The following is a 7,790-nucleotide window of genomic DNA, read 5'->3' on the forward strand; positions in this document are numbered from 1 at the left end:
AACAGAAAGGCATGATTTTCCAGAGTAAGAAAGCCCATTAAGTGCTAGCATGACAGATTTTGAAAGATCTACACCAAAGCATCACATGAGAAGTTTTATTTAATAGAATAAAAAGAAGTTCTCGGCCCTGACCAGAAAGTTCTGTTGGTTAGAGCATAATCTGCTCTACCAACAATGTTGTGGGCTCTATCCCTGGTCAGGGCACATACAAGAAGCAATCAATGAATGCATAAATGAGTAGAACAATGAATTGATCTCTCTCTCTTCTCCCCTTTCTCTCTCCCTCTCTCTCTCCCTAAAATCAATTTAAAAAATTAGAGTAAAAAGAAGTTCCAAAGAGTAAGAAGAGGCCATAAACAAAGAGCTTGAATTTGGAAGGAATTGACTCTTCTGGCAATGTTCTATGCAAGGAAACAATGGAGCAATGTCTTCAGAAATTGAAGGAAAATAGTTTCAACATAGACTTCTTTATTCAGCCAAACTTCCATTCAAGTATGAGGCTAGAATAAAGACATTTTAAGATGTTCATGTTGTTAAAGACTGTATTTAACACGCACTCTTTCTCAGTAATTACTGGACTATGTGCTCCATAAAGGATGCAAAATAAGGAAGAAATATATAGAATTCAGAAAATAGGAGACTCAGCATAGAGAGAGGAAGGGACTCCCCAGGATGAGCATGAAAGAAATTCCAGAGAGATGTTTGCACAACATTTCTAGAGAACAATGTATTAGTGTTGGGGCAAAGGAACAGAGGGCTCCACCAGGGATGTTGCCACAAAATGAATAAAAATTAAAAACAACCAAATGTATTTGAACATTATGAGAGGAAAATTAAAATTCTGGAGGAATGTTTGGGATAAATTAATTATGTAGAAAACTAAGCAAACAACAAAGACAATTGTTAATTCCAGGAGAAACAAAATATTATGTAAGAAAGGAAGTGTAATTATTATATACTGCATGGTCATGCTGAGTTAGTCAAAAATTACACAAAATGTATTCATATAGGGAAAATGGAGGCAGAAAAAGAACATATGTGAGTGTGTGTGATGGGATGTGGGGTGGGCAGTGCTATAAAACAGCTTCGTCTTCATCCTCCATGGCAGGAAGCTAAAAGACACAAAACTGAGAGATCTTGAGATAGCAGCAATATAAGGATGTTATTTAGGAAAAAGGTGGCAAGCACCAGAAGAATATCCGGCAAATACAATGAAAAAATATGTTGCTTTTCAGAAGTGAGAACTGGGGATTGAGAAAGAGGAATTACTGCTTTTTAAAAATTGTAAGTCTCGGTATCATTTGAATTTTAAATCTCTGCACAAAGATAAACTATTATTTTAATAAAGGAGCAAGAAACCTCCAATATTCTTTTTGTTTTTTTCAGATAATCTTTTGAAAATAAATAGAATGCAGTAAGGAAAGTGATAGTGGTGTGTAAGGGAAAGCATCAGCCCTAATGATTATTTACGTAGTACTGGGGAGGGGTAATTACTATCCTTGTTACAAAAATAATCACACTCATGAGTGTTCTAAAAGAAGACTAGAGGGAATCATGGATGCTTAAAATAAGGGAATTCAATATCATCTGGGGTTTGTGGAGGATTTCTGTACAGAAGCGTATGGGTCAGCCAAAGAGACAGTTTCAACAAAAGGAGGCAAGTAGAAGTGATAGACGTATACATCAAGGGGCTTAGAGCACGTAGAAGGGCATTTAATCCAGTCTGGATGGGTTAGGAAGGACATGCTAGAGTAAAGAGAATGGCTAAAGAGATGCAGGAGGGTAATGCAAGATGCAGAATGATAATCAAATGTCCCAGAAAGGTTTTGAACCTTTGCATGCATAGATTAGAAGTTTCTAGAGGAATGCTTTGACCCAACAATCAGAATCCTATCTCATTTTAATATTTAATATCTTTTTATAGACCAAGTAATAGTAATTTTTAAGCAACTCTTATAGAAAAATCTTTATTAATTCAGGCCTTAGTATATTTCTTTCAAGTTTTATTCCTTGTTTTGCCTTGGAGATGTAAGAAAGTAGGAGAAAGCAAGGGTTATTGGGAAATATTCACCTGAATTCTTACTCTTTTTAAAAATTTTAAAGCATTTATTTCAACTTCACTCACTTATTATATTCATTGGAATGAAAATATATACATTATTTACCAAAAAATGTTTAGTACTTCAATTAAAATTACCATATTTGAAGAAACTTGAAAATCATTCCATTAAATGAAAAAAGTATAAAAAATTATTTTTCTTTTGTCCTTATAATTCATAGTATATTCAAAAATGACATTTTTATAGCAGCTAAACCTTTAATCAAAAATTCAGAATACAGTTTTATAAGCATAACAAAATGGCCTTATTTTAAATTTAATTATTTGATAATCTTGAATCTTTATACTAGTCTGATTGAACAAAGAATTTGCAGATGCTGGACAATAAAAACAAGCTAAAGGAATTTTGGTCCTATTTCTAGCTATTAGCCAGAGTTCTCTAAGTTTGTTTCAGTCTGGCTTCTAAATCAGATTCTTTAGCCAGCAGCTTCTGGCCATTGTCTCCTCTTTCTGGCTGTTGTCTTCTCTTTCTGGCCATGTGTTTCATTGCTTCCTGGATTTGAGGATGAAACCTGCCTTCTTCACTTTGACCCTTTTGGCCCAGAAGCTCATTTATCCCAGCCCCTTGGACAACAGGGAAGAAATTTCATTCTGTTCAGTCAGTCTTGTGATCAGGTTTGTCTGAAGATATTCTTTAGGGTCTGGAAAAATACAGTCCATGTAGAGTTCTCTGTGTGGTAGAATCGTTAGTGATTTTTATTCTTTTTCCTTGTTCTATTTTTTTTTTCTAATAAACATGGGAGGAAGCAAGGGTAACATACCAAATCTGTAGGAAGGGCTTCTGTCCTTTATATCCTCTTCAACCAGAACAGCTCAACTTTTCTGTGTTTTATTTTTCAACTGTCATAGTAAGAAGTTAACAAAGGACTCCTTGGAAAAAATAAATAAACAGAACTTTTAAAATCACTTGTACACTCAACATGTCATTTAATTCTCAAATCAACCCAGCAAGGATCATCAGTCACTTTTAAAAATTCTACTTGAGTGAGAGGGGTATGGAAAGTAATAAATACTGATTGATTGAGCCTCCTTTATACAGCTGATTAGCTTTATATGTGGGCCTAGAATTCAAGATCAAAAGTAACTATGGTGTAAATTGGGAATTCAAGGTGGTAATTTCTTTTGGTTACCAAAGTGTGAGCTCAAAATTAGATTTTTAACATTCATTAGCCACGCTCATATCTCCCCCTGATCCTGCTGGACTCAGCAATACAACATTACCCAAACTGAGGATCAATTGTTCCAACCCCTATGTTTTGGTGATAATTTTTCTCAATTAAACATTGGGATTTTTAACATAGCAAAAAAGCTTTTTATTGAAATGCATGAATTAATTTGCAGAGGAAATCTTCCAGAGACATAAAAGTTAAAATCCAACAAAGGAATGACCTTTGTTATGAAAAAAAAAGAAAGAAAAAGAGAAGAAATCAGGTCTTTTCTGGAAAATCTGGGACATTGAATCATTAGGCGTAATGCGCTTCCCCCTAGGGACATAGGTCACTTTCAATATTTGCCAAAGCATTAGATCATTTCTAAGCTTTAATAACTGAGCTGTTTCAATGTGTTTTGGTAACAGTTTAAAACCTCCCTGGCCCCATTTTATCAAACATATACCTTTGACTATATAACATCTCTTCCTTAGGATATTAGTGAAAAAATAACCATCTACTTCATTTTTATTGTGTAGTAGAGCTCTCGAAGAGGATTTGGAGAAAAAGGAGGAATTTGTAATCTGAACAGGAAAGGGCTTAATTATTCAACTGACTAAAAGTATGTCAATCTCTACTTTTTAAATAAACTGAAAACCCGGGGTAAACTTTAGATCGAAAGGAGAAACTCAGAGATCAACTAAGGAGACAGGTATAAAAAAAAGAGTTGAAACAAATTTGTTGTGGAATAACCAGAATATACAGATACTTAAAAAAAACTATCTGAAATTCTACTAGTCAGGGATAAAAATTATTAAAATTTTAAGATATATTCTTCACACTTTATATGCATATATGTGTAGGTACAATAAAAAGCTATACTTTCTGTTTTATAACCTGCTTTTAAAATTCCTCAATATATCATAAACATATTTTTATGTCATATGAGAAGATAAAATGTCATGTTAGTTACTACATAGAATTTTATTAATTTATCAAAATTGGTATAGAAAATCTTTTATTTGGTTTGATTCTGAATTTTGACATTTATAAACATTAAAATGATAGACATTCTTATAATCAAAATCTTTGGAATCCTTTGTTTATCCCTGAAGATAAATCTGGGAAGTGGAATTGTAAGGTATTTTGTTAAAATTCTTAGGTTTCAAGCAACAGACACCCAAATAGAACTAGCTTAAGGAAAAGGGGAGAATTTATTGACTTACATTCATTCGAGAATTTTAAAAAATGGTTACAGCTTTCCTTTGGCTTTCTCTCAGAGCGGGGGAAGGTACAACTTTATTCGGTGGTCCAGAATCCGGGTGGATCTGACACAAGCCACCTCTACCATGCTGCCGAAGTTTGACCCCCCAAATGAGATCAAAATCCTATACCTGAGGTACACCTGCGGGAAAGTCAGTGCCATGTCTATCCTGGCTCCAAGATCGGCCCCCTGTGTCTGTCTCCAAAAAAGTTTGGTGATGACATTGCCAAAGCAAACAGTGATTGGAAGGGCCTGAGGATTACAGTGAAACTGACCATTCAAAACAGACAGACCCAGACTGAGGTAGTGCCTTCTGCCTCTGCCCTGATCATCAAAGCCCTCAAAGAACTACCAGAAGCCAGAAAGAAGAAAAAAAAAATTAAGCACAGTGGAAATAACACTTTTGATGAGATTGTCAACATTGCTCAACAGATGCAGCATGGATCTTCAGCTAGGAGAGAACTCTCTGGAACTATTAAAGAGATCCTGGGGACTTCCCAGTCTGTGGGCCGCAATGTTGATGCCACCACCCTCATGACATCATAGCTGATATCAGCAGTGGTGTAGTTGCATGTCCAGCTAGTTAAGAACTCTAAAGGAAAACAGTTCAATTAAATATCATTTGACAACCAAAAAAAAAAAAAAAAAAAACCCAAAACAAAAAATGACGAGAGATTTTGCTTGTTGAAAACGATAAAGATGTGTTGATTTCCCAGGTTGGACCACAGATACGCTGGAAGTTATACTTGGTTTTTTTTTGTTTTTTTTTTTACAGTTCCTACCTCAGATAGTTCCTCTTTCATATACTCTGATCAATACTCAGCTAAATGATAAAAGGGAACCCCTGCAGATTTCCAGAGCACCCTCTATGCGCAGTAATCTCCTCTCTGACATGCTGCCTTGAGAACTATAGCTGCGTTGTCCTTCCATGACCCCACCTCCATCTTCTCAACTCAGAGACATTATGAGTTCTCCTTGGGTTCTTCTCTTTATAATACAGTATGAAAGCTTGTTTCTGACAGTAAAATGGAGTAATAATGAGATTCACTTTTTGTTTGTTTTCTCTCTTTCAAGAATCATACTGGTCTGTCTGATGTCCAATGTCTAAATATAATTTGTCTACTTTTTTAATTGTTTCAAGAGGGAGGGTAAATGTGGCCCTTGTCTTTACATTTTGGACTAAAATGAAGTCTCTATTTAAACCATTATTTTGGGAGCATCTCTCGTGTGCCAGGCACTTGGGATCCCTGTTTTTGCAGAGCACTTGACCAAACTACAGAAAGGTTAGAAGTTGAGCTGGTTCCAGGGACAGCAGGATTCAAGGATATAAATGCTACCACATTTCAAGGTTTCTGTCTCTCTCTGAGAATTGACTTTAGACAAAGCGGGGCACCTCCCTCAAGGTTGTGCCTCTTCCCTGGGAGTGACTGGCATCCAAAGCCTGATCAATGAAGGATGCCAAGGCCTCGCTTCTTGTCTGGATTCAAAATTCATCTGAGGGGCCATCCCAGCTTTACAGGTACCTATGGGATCAGTTGAGGAGTCTGAGGAGCTTGAGAAGGTCTGGCTCTTGGCAAATCTGAAGAAAAGGGTTGAATTTATTTTTTAATTCTGAAGAGATAGGAAGAAATGAATAAAAGTAAATGTGAAGTGAAATCATAAGACTTTTTCAATTAAGAAAGACCGGCCCCCTGGCCCTGTGACCTCTCCCTAAAACTGCAGACCTTCATCAAGAGCTTGAGTGGAAGTAGGTTTTTTTTTGTGAAAGCAGTGAAGAGACTAGGTGTGCCTCCTTGGCTGGCCCAGGATGGAACAGAACTGTAGAGCACAGGTCTACTTAGGAGTTTAGAGACATAGTCTGAGGAAAGTAGTTCTAGAACTTTTCAGGAACAGTGATAGGGCTATAAACTCTAGAGGTTAAATGGTTTAACTACTGAATATCTGGATGTATCTGTCAGCAGCACATATCTTGGAAAATAAAGTATAACTTTATCCTCCAAACATCTGAGGAGCTAATAGTAAAATTAATAAATGCTCCGTCCCCCAAATCATAGCACAATAAAATAAAGATAAAATGGTGTGGGAATAAAAACGTCCTGAACAACTCATTGATGTATTAAAGAAAATACAGATTTTATGTCATTGCTTAGATTTGTAATACAGAGAAAAACTGAGGGAAGAATTAGACAGGTCTAAAATTATAATAAAGAAATGAGACAGTAAAAAAAATGAAACATTTCCCAAGGAAAATTTAAGAAATACATTATGTCGACAATAAAAAAAGAAATGTCATGTTCATCTATCTATAATAACAGATAAAAATAATCAAAATTCTTGACTCCAATAAAACATTTCCAGAACTGGTCCCTTATGCTGTATTAATTAAAAAACAACTATCCACTGAAGACGTACCTCTGCAAATGAATATACAAATGTTGACTGCAAATCCTACCAGAAAATAGGCAAAGGAATTAGATAATTCTTGAAGAGCCATTTCTACTCCTCTGTTAGTGGGGTCTTTTGATGGTATGACTTGAGACTGAAAAGCACAAACTTAAACGAAAATAAATTAAGAGAGCCATCTACTGGCAGTTCATTGAAATCAGTTTTATTCATTTGGTTTCCATGCCAAATATACTTCCATAATAGTATTATGATCAACTTTCTGGATGAATTTAATGTGACCAACCTTCATGCTATACTTTGTATGAAAGAAGATCTCTTGAAATAACCATGTTTAGCAATTGTTCTTTGAAATTTGGCCAACTTGGCCACTACACTAATGATGATGACAAGATATACGATGTTTGGTAAGGTAAACATAATAGGAACAGACAATGTATGTTCAGTACTGGTTCATGTACTTTACTTATATTACTTTTCTGTAGACTTCACAACAACCTCATAATGTAGGTGCTGTTATTATTCTTATTTTGCAGATGAGCACAGAGAAATTAGAAATTGCGCCTTAAAGTCAGGCAGCTAATGTGTCAGAACTTGGATTCTGACTCAAATAATTTGACTGCAGAGTCTATACTCTTAGCCATAACAAGAAAAAAAAATCTATTGAATTCATATTATGTAATCAGCATTGTTATGGCTTATAGAGATACTAAGACAAATTGGAGAAAGTTGCAGTTAGTTTGGATGAAAATGCAAACATAGATACATTTTAGTATAAATAATATGGTAAGTTAGTTAACACATGCAAAGGGTGCTCTGAGACCACCATGGAGAGGCACTTAGTTCAGCCTAATAT

At 35.4% G+C, this 7,790-nt stretch overlaps 1 pseudogene; it reads left to right on the forward strand.

Annotated features, from left to right (window-relative positions):
• Positions 1-4,568: 4,568 nt before the first annotated feature.
• LOC129069870 (60S ribosomal protein L12-like) lies at positions 4,569-5,118 on the forward strand (annotated as a pseudogene).
• Positions 5,119-7,790: the final 2,672 nt, after the last annotated feature.

This window comes from Pteronotus mesoamericanus, unplaced genomic scaffold, assembly GCF_021234165.1.
Source record: "Pteronotus mesoamericanus isolate MK-2021 breed Mesoamerican mustached bat unplaced genomic scaffold, CSHL_Meso_final contig_105, whole genome shotgun sequence".
NCBI lineage: Eukaryota > Metazoa > Chordata > Mammalia > Chiroptera > Mormoopidae > Pteronotus > Pteronotus mesoamericanus.